This window comes from Pleurodeles waltl, chromosome 6 (genome assembly GCF_031143425.1).
Source record: "Pleurodeles waltl isolate 20211129_DDA chromosome 6, aPleWal1.hap1.20221129, whole genome shotgun sequence".
Taxonomy (NCBI): domain Eukaryota; kingdom Metazoa; phylum Chordata; class Amphibia; order Caudata; family Salamandridae; genus Pleurodeles; species Pleurodeles waltl.
This window is the reverse complement of record NC_090445.1, coordinates 1,578,049,974-1,578,066,353: the sequence shown is the minus strand read 5'-3', so window position 1 is coordinate 1,578,066,353 and position 16,380 is coordinate 1,578,049,974. Positions and strand designations below refer to the sequence as shown.

Here is a 16,380-nt window from a genome sequence, read left to right as displayed (position 1 = left end):
TCAACACTCCTCTAGATGCCAAAGCATGTCAAAAGAGGAAATGGAACACGAAGAATTGCACCAATGAAAAAAGACAACCACACTGCTCTCAATCCAGAAAGAAGAGATGGTCCTGATTTGCAGTCGACATCCAGGACAGAAAATCCTCACTTCTTATGAATAAAGGCCAGTGGGACAGTGGTAGTTGCAAAGACACCATAGTTATTGCCAAAAGTGGTCTAGAGACAGTGACATGGAACAAGCCACTGTTCAAAAAGATAAAAACACCTAGACCTCACCTCTCATGGAGGACCAGCACCAGGAGAACACTCCAGTAGACAAGTGGAAAGCATGGGACCCAACACTGTCCCCACAGGTAACCCGTCTGGGTTCCCAGAATGTGAGATCACAGCCACAAGATCCATGAGCCAAGAACCAGAGAGCCCAGCAAAGGACACCCTTGCTCAAGGAAGCCAGCAGTATACCATGCACAACCAGAGGGTCAAGGACTATGTGGTGACTATAAACATTTTTCACTTGTAAGGCAGTTGAAGGTCAAGTTCTAAGTTGTGAAGGGATGTGATGTGCCATCCAGCCATTAAGTAGCCAAGTATCATGATTGCACACTCACCGTGAGGTCATGCACAGCCACCTATATAAATAAATGAAAGGGGATCATTCTGAGCCAGTTGAGCAATGCTGAATGTGTGAGTTTATGTGGCAAGCTCCACCTCAGCAGACCTGCTTCCCCTGCAGCCTTGCCCCCCTTTAATACAGCTCTTACTGACATGTTCACACTTAGATTCCCTTACTTTCATAAAGCCATTGACACAGATAAATCTGTGTCTATTAAAACGATGTTCCAAAGCCCCAGTATTCAGTAGTACAACAGGACTAGAGCTTTGTGTTTTACACAAGTCAATATGCCATGTTCAACTGCATCGACAAAGTCAATGTCGCAGAGTTCACTGCACCATCGATTCGTTATTGAGTGCACAATGTTTACACCAGTAAATGAAGCCAACAATTGCTTCCCCCCCCCCAAAAAAAAAAAAAAAAAAAAAAAGGAAATCACATAGACCTCTGTCTGACTGTATTTTCTATGCTATGCAATCAGGATACCTCTATATTCATTAAAAAAACACAATCACAGGACTCTTTTTATGCACTAGGCCCACAGGCTGGGATAGGTTATTTTGAGCCAAACAATGTCCAAGAGACCTCAATATGCACTATGCCAAAATGCCCCAGAGGACGCTGTATCCATTACGCCAATGTCCCAGAACCTTCTATCTACACTAGGCAAACCAGACCAGAACATTCATGAATTTCATAAAACCCACCAGATCCACAAAGCCAATGTCTCACAGCCTTCGTTTCATCATGCCGTGGCCTATTTTACTTAACATGCCACTCTTCCAGAGTCGCTTGTAACTACTAATCCAGCAATCCAGATACCATCCTCATTCCCAAAACAACCCACCCTAGAGTCTCTTACATTGACAATGCAAACGGCCTCTGAGGGCCTCACAATCAGTACACCAGCAGTCCCAGAATCCTCTGCAACAACAACAACAATCCCTGTACGAAAAAAAAGCGAGAGCCTGATTATTCTCTGTATCCACCGAACCCAAGGATACTTCAATGAATCAAAGGAACAGTCCTAGAACCTTACATACCTACAATTGGCAGGGCTATTTGCATTAACAAGTTCAAAAGCAAAAGCTTCTTCTGCTTCTACACGCCAACCAGTGTGATGTGCAACTATGCCCTCTATCCAAAGGGAAACATCGCAGAACCCCTTCATGCATACAAAATAATTTTCAACCCATGGTTCAGCAGTGCTAGCTTCTCATTTTTGGGGTCGCATTTCTAGTCATCATTGATTTTTGTAGACTGATCACCAGTCCTTGATCCCACAAATGCACCTGGACCTGTTTGCCTCTAAACACAAATCTTATTTGATGTTCCAGTGTTCATGTTATTATCAGTGTCTTTTCTTTCTACTTATAAGATAATCGTTATTGACCTTTCCAGTCACATTCTATTTCCTCCTTCTTCAGATTCTTTGAAGCTGATAATTCCAGATTGCTGTGCCAGTAGGGTAATGCTTGCCTCTGCTTATATCTAGTCCCAAATCTGTGCCCAAGGCCACTGTCAGACTGGCCGATAGGGAAATCTGGCTGAGCCAGAAGGACTGGTCTGACATGTCAGTGCGTGAGCTCATTTTTGGCTGTCTGGGGGATTGTTTTATGGTCTGCTGAGCACACAAACATTGCCTGTAGCAAGCACAAATGCACAATGTCTCCCATACCTTGCAACAAACAAATACAGTGCGTTGTTATAAGTTTAAAATGGCTCCGGTTTGAAAATGTGGGGCACTGTGTTTTTAGGGTAGAGTACGCAAGCGGTCTGTCTCTGTTGTAACCTCTCTTTGGGCTTTTAGCCATGCCCACGTCACGCCTGTCACTTTCATTGGTTCATGGCCTTGCCTTTTCAGGTGTTTAGCCCTCCTCGCGTGCACCGGGCAACTACTGAAGACATACGAGGCTCCATGTTCTCAGCCTGGATTCTGGACTACTTTATCTTTTTATTTTCCGCGCTGGATTTTACATAGCGCGATTGCGCTCATTTTTTATTTTATTTTTAATTTCAATGTGATCACGCTGCATTTTACATAGCGGGATTGTGCTCCGTTTGTGTGGCAAGTAAAAAGTCCGGTTACGAGTTTACAACGCTAATAGCTCTAACTCGAGCAAATGCAAGACCCATTGCATTGTAAATGCTTGTTTAGCTATGTGGAAGCCACTTTTGTTTTGTTGGCCGGGTGCATTTTGTGCCCCACAGAGACCATCAATGATCCACCAAAACCATAGGATGCTGATTGAAGAAACTGATCACAAAAATGTCCCTCTGCTTGGACACATACGACGTGGTTTTCATATTCACTGCAATTCTGTCCTGCTCTGCGTACATTTTTCTCTGCATTACCATATGCACATTTATCACTCCAGCTGGTCCTCTGGTTCTGGTTGTGTATTTCTTCCCTCTTCAAATAACTGGCAAGCAAGATTTGCTGTCTCTGTCTTTCCTTGGGCATGTCCACGAACGGACTAGCTTAAAGGGCGATCAGGAAGTGCATTACGGGCTGGTTTGTTAGGTCATTGTATGGGCCAGTGTTTTTGCTTTTCCTGGCCTGTTTTATGGTCTGCTGGGCCGGTGTTTACTGTTGATTTTCCGGATATAAAACACACATTGCCTTCGGCAAGTTCCAATCCTTGCAGTTTCCTTATAACTTGGAAAACAGGTATACAGCGTGTATTAATGTATTCAAAGTGCCCTAAATTGCAAACGTAGGCCATTTTTATTAGGGTCGAGCCTGCTTTGCATGCGCTCGCGCATGCGTATCGCAGAGAGACGCTTTAGTGTTTAGAAAAGGGCTCGGAGCCCTGTTGACGTCATGTCCGTGTTTTTCATTGGTTCGTGTGCTTGCCTATTAAATTCTGCTTGCTTTCCTTAGTCTAAGGCATGCATAGGTCATGCCTTTTCCGGTGGCTAGCCCTCCTCGAGCGCATTGACCAAGTACAGAAAACATGCGAGGCTCGCTGTTTTCTGTCCGGCTCGTGGAATACTTTTTCTCTAATTTACTAGCGCGATTTCGCTTGGCAGAAATCGAGCGCTTTACATAGTTAATTGCACTTTTTCGGGTTACATGCATAAATGCACTTTAGCCGATATGTGAAAAGTCGGGTTATGAGTTTACAACGCTATCAGCTCTAACATGAGCAAATGCGAGACCTGTTGCATTGCAAATGCTTGTTTAGCTTTCTAATCACAAATGATGGCCACTATTATTTTGGTGCCCTGCCTGGGCCTGTTTTCTGGTGCAGTCCGACCCTGGACATCTCATTGACATATGAAACTACTAGCACAGTGTTAACTGACGCTGTTGAGGCCTAACTCATTTACAAACTAACTGGACAGAAACATTCATGATAGCTTTAGGAATCCTCTGCTACATTGATCTCAAATATCAATAGCATGTAACATATTAGTTCGTAATCGACTTCGTATATATATATATATATATATATATATACCTCCTTACTCATCCCTACGGGGTGATAAAATACCAAATTCTTACTCATTCCACATTCCTATTTGTTGATATCCATCAGGGGCTCTAACGTATTCCATCTCCCTTATCAATTATATTGTGCAAGAGTAACATCTAACCTCTGCCTGTCTTCAATGACTCACTTTAGTAGAGTCTCACTTGTTCTTAACATTTTTTATGGATGTCTTTGTAATAACATCAATTGCCTCTTTGGGCTAGATATCCTTCAAAAGACTCAGTATCCAAATCTTTTCACTGATATCCTACATTAGAATCTCTTATTTTTCTCCTCCCTTGACTCAAGACTTTCAATAGACTCACTCTTTTCTCATAGCTGTAGCTTTACGCCTTCAACAGACTCACACATGCCACTGATGCTCTTTATTAGAATAGTATAGTATCTGCTAAGAATGAGGCACCAGTGCGTTACTTCTGGGAAGCCATGCTGCGAATCACGCATTCTACCAAGACTTGAACCAAACATGATGAGATTCACCATAGAAATGGCTACTGTGCCTGACAGCTCAGATTGTTTGTCTGAGGATTAGACTGGTTAAGCTTAGGTGATTTCATGTAAGCCAGAGAGTTCGGGAAGTTGAACAAAAAGCCATATCCCCTCACTGTTCTGCCACAAAACAACTAACACGTGTGGCCGGCATGCAGAAGTGCTAGCTCAAGTGCCCAGGGATGCCTCAACAGAAATTCCTTTTTTTCGCTCCCAACTCACCTTCTCAGACGGTTACTGATCTGGTAGGATATTCTCCCGATTCCAAGCACACTTCCATTTCCGTAAGGACGGATGATCGGTGTTTCTTACCTCAAAATGCCAATCTGGGATATCGTACAAGGACCCTAATTACTGTGCAAAAGAGGTGCCTAATACAAGGACCCCCAAACAGGCACCTCTATAGCCAGTGGAGGTTAGTCTGTCATTCCAGATAGGTACTTGATCCGTAAAGAACTGGTCTCCTAGCTCACACATGCACAGGGATAGGAATGATTTTAATACAGCCCACTTACTTGATTTTTATGGACAATGCAGAGGCACACTCTCACTGAATGAACTTTATCCTTGTGGTTATCCTATCTAGCCAGTGGTCTATGACCCGATTCAGAGGCTTTGACTGTGTTCTGGAACCGTGCCACTGGCCATCTACCAGAGGTTCTTCGCTTGTCCTGAGTGTCTTTTAAGGAATTTATAGGCCTTAGGCTGAAACACGTCAACACATTGTTGGAAGCCAACTCATTAGAGGAACGTATATTTGAATATGATGGGACTAAAAAAACTTTTAGGATAAATTGATTCAAGTGATAGAACAATGGGCTTGTCCAAATTAAATTAGCACTCATAGTGAGCATGGAGTTTCAAAAAACGACCTCAAGGTCATCCTCTTTTTACATATTGGTTAACTGTTTACATGATTAAATGAATTGTTTCTTGTTAATTTTTCCAAATGCACTTTAAACTATAAATAAATCGAGATAAGCACTTTAGTGTATTGAGACACAGTTGTGTATGTTATGTAGTGTATGGTTGACTCAAAGTAATTTTGTCACAGAATTGTTCCTAGTGTATAGTATCTAAAAAGCAATTCACACCAAACAACTCCCTCCCCTTCAATTAAGCCAGTTTTTCTCAGTAAGAGTGTGATTTAACTTGTAGTCTGAGGATTAGAGCTCATCTGACAACTACAAGAGGTCATCTGCAGACCTGCCCATGAATGTACCACAGTTCCTGTAACTGGCAAGAGAGCCCTAAGCAGCAAACGAGGACAAATGGTCAAAAGTGTAGATGAATAATCTCTAGAGCGGTGACCCTGCTGGGCAGATAAATTCTAAACCATCAATGATAACTTTTTTTAAGGGACCGCTCAGTGCCACAATAGACATCCATCTCCACTTGGCGCTGCACAGAAGAAAGGCCCACTTTAAGCTCATTGACTCAGATACTTGAAGTTTGTCCACTAGTGGCACTAAAGTATATTGACCTTATTCAAACACACTAAATATATAGCAGCTTAAAGTTCCTAGCGTAATATTCGAGAGCTAGACTGACCAAAAAATATCGCTGAACATTGGAATTCCCCAACTGTGACTGGTAGACCCCAAAAAATATTTTCATTAGGCATTAAAGACCCCTTAACTAAAATTTCAAGTTCCTATGTAGTGCTGGCAACCTGGGACATTTTATGGCTGCACCAATTGGAAACTGAAATAAGTAAAGGTTGTTATTTGTTTGGTGTCAACATTTGGACTTTTTTTTTATTTTACAGAGAATAGGAAACGAAAAGCAAAAAACACATAGGGAATCCTTGAAAAATTATGTCAAGAACTGCCCACTCTGTAGAAACATACTTTTGATTGTCATGCTCAGCACAAAGAACAGTGCCAAAGGCATTAATGGTGTGGTCATTCAAAGCAACACTGTGCTGTGAGAGGTATTTTAACCTAGTTGTTAGTAGGGATCATATGCAGTCGGACTTAAATAATTTCCAACGATGGAAAGCGATCGGGATGTCTTAAATTAGGCGCTCAGATTTCAAACTGTGATGAAGTCACATTTTTCGTAGTTTTTAGAGAGATGCACCCCTACTACTTTTGGGAATACCAAAACAAACAACCTTGGTCCTACTACAAAAGTGTTTGTCTTATACCATTGTCAATAACATCATCCTTCTCTAAAGGCTTGATACTCACCCTGGAACAACCGATGCCTCTGCAATAAATTAGGGACCGGCAGGCCTTAAGGCACTAAGCTCGAATAATGGTTCAAAACATTCAAGTAGTGATTAAAATCAGAGGGGTTCATGTTATGGTATAGTGAGAAGGGTGTTTGACCCTCGATCTCATAACACCCGAATTGACTTGTAATTGATTTGAATTGGCACAATTTTAGCAGTATATGGTGGTCTAGAGGAAACATGCACATAACCCAGACCTCCCCGCCCCCCAACACTACCTGAATGGTCAGTTTGAAGCCCCAAAGCGTTGTGTGTCCCTTACCTTTATTTTAGTTTTCACTTTGGGAGCAATTGGGAGATTGGGTGGAAAATGTATATAGGGAAAAGGAAATGCGGGAGATAAACAGAGGGGCACTTAGAAGAACAGGGTGCAAGAGATGTGGAGTCTGCAGAAAGAATATAGACCGAGAGGGGGAAGGACAGAGAGGAAGTGGGATGATGGAGAGAGAAGAGGGCAAGAGAGAGAAAGAGCCAATAAGAGGTTCGCTGGACCAGGGGCGTACGTGATACATGGAAATCAACATTAACACCTTATTACAACCGTGCTTTCTATAAATAGATGTTTCGTGCACATTGTTAATAACTGCATTCATATCTAATTAAAAATGGCATTCTAAAAAAATAGATTGGTCTTTGCTACATGGTTCTGTCAAAGAATAAAGTAACGGCTTGGGTTATCTAAGATTGTGCTACCTTACCATTCACTGTACATTGTTTATTGCATACAGTAATGCATAATAAATGCACAATAAATATTCCAGTATGCGCTTGCCTCCCTTTTTGAGGTATTTATTACATTTTCACAATCCGCACTCTCCGCATACACCTCCACAACGCTGGAATCCGCGACAAAGCCCTGGACTGGATCTCGTCATTTCTCACATACAGGACCCAAAGAGTCCGCCTCCTGCCGTTCCTATGAGAAGCCTCCAATATCACCTGTGGCGTCCCTCAAGGATCTTCACTCAGCCCCACACTTTTCAACGTGTACATGGCCACCCTAAGCAACATCGCACGATTACACCACATCAACATAGTCTCCTACGCTGACGACACTCAGCTCATCATCTCCCTCACGAAAGATCCCACTACTGCAAAGGACAACCTCCACAACGGACTCCACGCCATCGCCAGCTGGATGGAATCAAGCCACCTCAGGTTAAACACAGACAGGACAGAACTACTCATCTTCGGCACCAACCCCTCAGCTTGGAATGACTCCTGGTGGCCCACCTCCCTAGGATCCGCACCCTCACCCACCACTCATGCACGCAACTTGGCTTTCATCTTGGATTCCACACTCAGCATGACTCAGCAGATCAATGCCATCTGCCTCTTCCTGCTACAACACCCTCCTCCTGCTCCGCAGAATCTTCAAATGGATTCCCATCGAAACCAGGAAAACCGTCACCCATGCCTTAGTCTGTAGCCGATTGGATTACGGAAACGCCCTATATGCAGGAATAACAAACAAACTCCAAACAAAACTGCAAAGAATCCAGAACGCATCAGCCTGCCTCATTCTGGACATCCCACGCTGTGACCACATCTCACCCCACCTCAGAGACCTACACTGGCTACCAGTATCAAAGAGGATCACCTTCAAAATCCTCATCCACGCACACAAGGCCCTCCACGACACAGGTCCCACCTACCTCAACAACAGACTCACCTTTCACACACCCACCCGCAACCTTCGCTCCGCCAACCACGCCCACGCCTACGTGCCTCGCATCCACTGCACAACCGCCGGAGGAAGATCGTTCTCTCACCTTGCCGAAAAGACCTGGAACTCCCTACCACTCCACCTCCGCTTGACCCAGGACCTTCTATCTTTCAGGAAACACCTCAGGACTTGGCTTTTCGACCAGTAGCTCTCCCCCCCCGCCTAGCGCCTTGAGACCCTACCGGGTGAGTAGTGCGCTTTATAAATCCCTGATTGATTGATTGGTTAGGATGGCAGAGGTAAATATGTTTAATAAAACAGATTGTGGATGTATTTAGTAAAACCACTAAGTGTTCCTATTCGTGTTTGTTGTACGACAACCATGCTAGTGCAAATGTGAGTACGAATGAGCCATTTTTAGGTCGAGTGCGCAAGTGCTTTGATCTGTGCTAAGTATTGAGGGCTTTTATCCACGCCCACCTCACGCCCATCACTTTCACTCATTCCTGGCATTGGCTTTCAAAAATCCTTTATCATCATTGGTAAGTGCTTTGCATTAGCCCCTCCTTGGAAGGTTTTGTTAGTACCTTGTGGACCGCCCGTTACATGGATAATTGCACGAATGTCGATCCGTGTAACTGCGAGTGAGCTTCTTTTTCTTTTTACATCTCTCCTTTGCGCTCATGCTTATGGCGGCCATGGCACTTCAGCTCGCTTACATCAATTGTTTTACTTTACATTTTCAATTTAAGTGGCAAGAAAAGTCCAGTTAGAGCTATTAGCATTTTAAATTTCTAACTCGAGCAAACGCAAGACCCATTGCATTGCAAATGCTTGTTTTTCAAATACAATAAACACTCAAATAAATGCAAAAGCATGTTTCCAGGCACTTTCCCAAAACGCAGAAGTGAACTATAACAGAGGCTTTGCATTCATTTGTAATCAGTGGCAGGTTAGACACACTGATTTCAGCTACAAATACAGGCTCGATTCACTCTCCGAAATCATTTCAATACTCAGGGCCTGATGTAAAAAAGATCTTGCAGTCCCAAAGCCTGTGTTTCACAAAAACACAGTGCTTGTCACTGCAAAATACCTTTTCACTATTAACATAAGCCCTTTAACAAATCAGACTATTCTTTCGGACTCAAGGGGGGTTTTAAAACCCTCTTAAAACAGCCAATAGGAGGGGGCTTGAAAGGGAAGTATCCCTCCTATCTGCAAATCAGAGAGGACGGAATCAATGGTTGTGGGCCTCAATTGTGGTCACAAGGACTGTCTACTCTCCCAAATTGGAGCTTTTCTTTGTTATAGCTAAAGACCCACTGGTCTCTTGAATGGACACCGGCTGCTTTAAAAATATGTTTCCCCTTTACGAATGCATATGCAAGGGCTGCAGTCCCTTTCAGGCCTCCATCGCTAACTTGAAGCCAATGATAAGTAGGCCAGAAACTGTGACTTGCCAATTAATATTCAGGAGACAGGTTGTTTTGATGCGGTCTCCAAATGCACAATGTGATGCATCCTGAACATAGGCCACATTGCAAATTGCCTTCCAATTCGCAAACCTGTCAATGTGCAAATTGCAGATCCCCGGTTCGTGTGAAGCAGTTACAAAAGGTTTGACCCATACAATCAGTGCTCAATTTGTGCTTGTTGTTTCTGGTGAGGAACACCGGCACTTATTTTTGAGGGACAGCACTTATTTGTCTGCCTCAAACATTTACTCGGAGCAAAAGACATATATGGGAAAGACGGACGAAGAGAAAAGCGAAAAAGCGCCACAAGGGGTGAAAGCAGAAAGCTGTGAGAGTGAGCTGAGAGGTCAAGGACTGGCTGTAAATTGATTGAAGGGGCCCTGAGATGGCTTCAGAATTACGCTGCCACAGTATTCTGTGCTTGGACATTTAATTGCACCAGGCGCATGTTTCAGAGGAGAGCCAGTGGAGGTTACTCATGTGTGGAGTGATATTGGTCCATTTGGGCAGGTTAAGGGTGAGTCTGGCCAGTGAGCCCTGTATCGTTTGTAGTCTTTTTAGGAGTTTGATGGTAGTTCTTGCGAACAGTGCCTTTTCCATGGTCCAGTTGGCTGGTGACTAGCGCTTGAGTGACTGTTTTCCTCTTACTGATGGGAAGCCATTTGAAGAGTCTTCAGAACATGTGGGGGTGTGAAAGCAGGTGGAGGAGACTGATGCTCTGTGGCTTCACAGTGAACTTGTTGTCTAGGATGATGCTGAGGTTGTGGGCGTGGTCAGTTGGTGTGAGAGTGGGTCAGAGTTCGGCGGGCCACCACGTGTCAGGTCGTTCTAAGGGGAGGTGTTGTTTCCAAAGATCAGAACTTTGGTCTGGTTAGTGTTGAGCTTCAGACAGGTTGTCTTCATCCAGTCAGCGACAATCTTTATGCAGTTGTGAAAGTTGGTCTTCATGGCGGTGGGGTCTGCAGAGAGCAAGAGGAGGAGCTGGGTGTTGTCGGCACAGGATAGAATGTTGAGGTTGTGGGTTCTGAAGATATTGGCTAGAAGTCTCTTATAGGTGTTGAAGAGGGTGGGGGTTGAAGGATGAACCCTGGGGTACGCCGTAAATTGTGCTCTTGGGTTCTGAGGCGAAGGGAGGTAGGCAAATTCTTAGAGTTCATCCTGTAAGGAATGATGAGCTCTATCTGAGGGCATCTTCCTGGATCCCAATGTGGTGCAGTCTCTTAATGAGTGTGTGGTGGGATTCGGTGTTGTATGCTGTGAAGAGGTCAAGGAGGATCAGGGCCACTGATTTTTTTCTGTCGAGGAGGGTGCGGATGTCATCAGTGGAGGCTATCAGAGCAGTCTTGGTGCTGTAGTTGGCATGGAAACCAGATTGGGAGGCATCAATCAGGTTGTTCCTCTCCAGGTATTGGGTGGTTGATGGCTTTCTTCAGGACATTAATGGGGAAAGGGAGCAGTGAGATGGGGCAGTAGTTCTGGAGTTTGCTGGGGTCAGTGGAGGGATTCTTGAGGAGAGGTCTGAATTATGTGTATCCATGTGCCAGGGAAGGTGGCTGTGGTGATTGACACATTGAGGATGGTGGTGAGTTGGTGGCTGATGTCCTTGCCGCGGAGGCTGAAGAGGTGCGGGGGTAGGGGTCTGTGGGTGCTCCGGAGTGGATGAGTTCATGATGGCTTTTGTATTTTGTGTGGTGAACTGGTCCCAAACGGTGAGTAGCTGATCGGGGGAGGCTTCCTTTGGAGCAAGGAGGATGAAGAGGTCAATAGGTTGGGGCTCGAAGTTCTTGTAGATGGCGGAGATCTTGTTGTGGAAGTGGAGAGTTAGAGAGTTTCAGAGTTCCTATGAGTGAGGGATCATGGTCTCGGTGGCTGTGGGGCCGGAGAACTCTGCCGATGCTGAAGAGTTCCTTGGTGTGGTTAGCGGTTTGCCAGGGTGTCTTTTTTTGTCGTCTTTGAGTCACTAGTGGAAATTGTTGAGGGCTGACTTAAAAGTGGCTCCGTCTGTTGTGCCTCCGCTGGTGTGCCATCTTCTCTCCAGTTCTCTGCAGCTGTGTTTCATTGTCCTGAGTTCCGGCATGTATGAGCTGGCTTGTTTGGTGGCCCTCTGGGTCTTGACTTGTTTGATGGGGGTGACTAGGTTGGTGGTGTTGGTGATCCAGGTAGGGAAGTTCTGGACTGATTGTTCCAGGTTGGTTGCAGGGTCAAACTGAGTGGTGCTGAGGTCATCCATCCACTGGGTATCTGTCACTTTGTTGCAGCTGTGGAAGGGGGCACTGGGGAGGCTGGTGGTGATGAATGATGATTCTGCAATAGTGAAGTGGACAATGGTGTGGTCAGTCCATGTGACTTCTTAGCATTGGCTGTAATTGGCTCTGTTGGTGGCTGTGAAAACGGGAACAGTGTGTGTCCAGCTTTGTGTGTGGGGTCAGAGACCAACTGGGTAAAGCCAATATTGCCCATCTATTTCAGGAGGCTGGCAGAGTTGGTGGGATTGTTTCAGTGAAAGTTAATGTCACCAAGAAAGATGTAGTGCCTAGACCTGATGGGTAGTGGGGCGATGAAGTTGGTGATGACGTCACAGAAACCAGTGTGTGGTTGGTCCTGGGGGTCTTTAGGTGAGGGTGCCTCAGATGGTCATTTTGTTGCAGGTGAGGAGTTGGAAGTTGAGGTGTCCCATGATTGGTATAGTGTTGTCATTGGTGATGGTGCAGTGGATTGTTTCTTTGTGGATGATGGTGATGCCTCCTATGTGTTTGTGGATGTGGTCTTGGTGTATCATTTTGTAGCCACTGGGTGTTGAGGTGGTGTTCTTTGGAGCAGAGGAATGGCTGAGCTAGGTTTCTGTGATGAAAATCACATCAGGGGTGAGAGCGGAGATGGTGTTCCAGACTTCAGTGGCTTGTTTGCAGCGAGATTGGGCATTGAGCAGGAGGCACTGGTGTGATTCTGGGGTGGTTGCAGTCAGTGAAGTCAGAGTGGTGCAGTTTCTGTGAAACTAGAGGTCCTGAGTTGCAGGTGAAGAGACAGCGGTTGTAGGTCAACAGACCTCCCATTGAACGAAGAGAGGTGAGGCAGCAGTTGTTGCAGCGTCAGCGTCCAGGACTCGGAATTCAGCAGCAGAGTACCTGTGGGTGGTTGGACGGACAAGATTTCTGGCACTGGGCGCAGTCCAGGCATGGATGGGTGCAGACGGGCTTGCCTTTGGCACACGGACTGTGCAGATGCGCTGCAGCCTCCATTAAGTAGATCCTGGGATGGGGTTGGGCGCTGGGTGGAGGGAAACGGGACAGCGAACAGGCAAGAAAAAGTGGATGGCTCCTGGTGGTAAAAACTAAGTGTCAAAAGCACTAAGCAGCAGAAAACTGGAAAGCACTAATAGGCACTTACAGGCAGCGAATGAGTATGGCGCCAATCAACCCAGGCAATGGAAAGATGTTGGCAGAGTCAGGAAACCTGCTACGTGGAATTACAAGGACCTTTCCCAAAGCACACATCTCTTCTTCTAGTATGGAAAAGGGCAAACAAAGGTATCTTGTGACTAACGTGTGGCACAGCAGAGCTTGCTCTACATGACCTGCACTGACTCACCAGAGAGCACAGAACCTCCTTTAAAATGTTACAACCCCACCCATGAACACTCAAATCTACGACCTTATAAAAAGTCATTGGGTACAGAAAGCATCGGCACTTCCAGGTCGAAGGGCTGAAACACTAGAATTACTTTCCTGCTAGTGGGGTAACGCAAAATGATGCTCCAACCCCTTAATGTGAAAGCAGTGACCCTTCCAAGTCCCTTTATCTCAGAGATATGCTTAGGCATTGAGCTGAAAGGAGGTGCCCTCAAGTGTGTGAGGCCCCCCTACACCAGGTTACACCCCTGCTTCTTGCTAATCAAAGCAGTCATCCTAGCTCTGCAAAAACACAAATCTTAATAGGAGAAACCAGTAAATTAAAGATTATGTACAATAGCTGTATTGGATGTAAACTCTTCCTCACTTGAATCCCTAACTGAACCAAGGTTTTCACGTGAGTTGGTCTCTTTATATTCGCGAATTTCTGCAAATTGCTGGGTCCCCAAACTGCCTTTAGTTTTGCATATAATGCCCTATAAATGGCATATAACAAATTATTGGACTTATCTCCTTATGCGTGGTTTACTCTACAGACATTATGATTGTTACAAAAATAGCTGCTTGTTGGAGGACATGGGTTCTGCATGTGCTGAGCCCGTGGAGCCTTCATGGACATAACATGTGGCAATCTGCGTGGGAGGGCAGAGCTTTTAACTCAGATCATAATCTATATGTTTAATTTCCTGCGGTAAAACAGTATTTTAGACCTTCTTAATTTAAAGGGGTATAGGTGAGCGAGAATCGTAGAGCTCGAGAAAAAATACGCATTGCATGCCAGGACCGCAGCAGGCTCATTAACCCACTGAGCTATCTCATCCAGAACTTTAAAAAAAAACATTCATTTTTAGCAGCAGAAAACAAGCGTCGCCCACACCTCATTTTGCATCCTTGCTACGCCTGTAAAATATTTCTAAATCCGACTCCGCATACCGCATCCTCGAGGCGACTCTGACCTTGTTCGGTGGAAGATAACGTTGCGAAGGTGGATTCCTCGAAAGGACCGAGCTGGCGTGCACCTGCTGTCAGACACGATCCATCGCTCGGTGTCTGAGCGGGGACGCAGTGGGGGCACACGCCGTCACGCACGATCCATCCCTGGGAGCCGGAGAAGCAAGGCAGCCAGGCACCTGCAGTCAGACACGGCCCATCGCTCGGAGCCGGCGGAGAGAGGCAGAGCAGGCATCTGCGGTCACGCACCAGCCATCGCTCGGACGCGGCCGTCCCGTCCTTGGCTCTGGGACCCCACTGAGGATGACCGCTGAGGGGCTGTGGCGCAGCAGCGCGCCCAGAGCCAGGGGAAGGCTCCCCCCTCAGGCGCAGCAGACACGATGTGATGGCTCGACGATCGATAACCAATCTTCTGCCGTCTCAGGAAGCCGCAGCGCTCGATTCCGTACCGCGGCGGCTACCTGCAGCCTGGCATGTGAGCGCAGCGGCAGGGGCGGCATGTCATCCGCCCCCGCGGGCGCGGTCTCCCACCAGCCCCTAGCACGACGAAATTGGCAATTACAGTGTTCCGGGAGAAAAGCGCGCGGTTTCCTAGCTACTATTGATGTGCAGGTGCGAGGGATCGTATATCGGGAGCCTGCCACCGTCACTGTAAACGCAGCTCGAGGGGCTGGGTACACTCGCTGCATGGCATGTAGTACTGACTTATAGTCAGTCTACTGACCGTGAAGTCATTATATCAGGCTATTGTGACGTCAAATCAGCAGGTGATAATATAATTGCAAGATAGTTATGCATGCAGAATTAGCCTTTTATTACTTGTTGGAGTGAGTTGTGACGTCAGGGTTCAAACATCGACCTGAGAATAGCAGCAATTGTCAGAATGCCTCTTCATGTGAGACCTTTCTCTGACAGCTCACTGTCCCTTAGACAATCTTCATATATTTAATTGAACAGCTTTGACCCACAAAACGTAGGTCGGTGAGGGCCTGCTTTTACAGCAACATTGATGAGGGAGGAGGTCACTCTTTCCAACATAAGCATTTATTCTTCTGCAAAAAGGAGCATTAATGATGTGGATGCTATCCTGAAGCACTAAAGGCTCATTCAGTTTGAAGTGTTCTGTATATTAATTATAATTATATCACGTACTGATATCCCGGGCTGATGGCCTCCTCTCCCCCTTCCGAGCCCCATATTTCTAGACTCATGCCATCTCCATTCTCAGCAGTTTAAGTAACCTTAATTATTGGCAGCAAACAAGTTGCAGTACGAGCATACAACGGATTTCAGCCAGACATAACACACGTTCTCTCAACATTTCTCAATAATTCCAGTGTTGCCATCTCGAGTGCTTTGCTCCATTGGACGGGTCAAGAACAGAACTGTTTTAGGAGCACAGGACCAGAATGAGATTTCGTAGATCAGTAATCTGGGTTTACATTGGGGAGCACCAGCAGAGTGAAGAGCCATCCAGCAGTTACACAGCAGTTCTATGTGGGATTGAGTCACTGCGAGGCCAGTCCTCTGTGTCCCGGGAAACTCATTGGTAATATACAGTACCACTGGTGGTTAGTGGCTACTGTAATTTACCACGAGTGGCCCAGGGCATAGGAACTACAGCAGTCGCATTGGCCCCCCAATTTACTCACTCACTTGTTTCTCCAAGGATAGAAGGGTCAAACAGTCCGTGCTTACTACAAGATATTCCAGTGGGTTTTGAATTTAGATTCAGTAACACTCGTGCATAACACAAAATAAACAGCATGTTCCTCACTATAAGTTTTAGAAAATATACCATCATTTATGAGAAGAAATA

General features: G+C 45.6%; 1 protein-coding gene across 3 annotated transcripts in view; it reads right to left on the bottom strand.

Moving 5' to 3' along the window:
* Nucleotides 1-16,380, bottom strand: part of LOC138301163 (uncharacterized) — a 377,689-nt gene that overhangs the window by 288,828 nt on the left and 72,481 nt on the right. Inside the window, exon 1 of one of the 3 annotated variants that reach the window (XM_069241354.1) lies at nucleotides 14,567-15,239. The exons of 1 other annotated variant lie outside the window; for it this stretch is intronic. The gene's annotated coding sequence lies outside the window, so the exon portion shown is untranslated. Of the gene's footprint in view, nucleotides 1-14,487; nucleotides 15,240-16,380 lie in introns of those variants that run through there. One more of the 3 variants, XM_069241355.1, reaches the window with a different exon arrangement.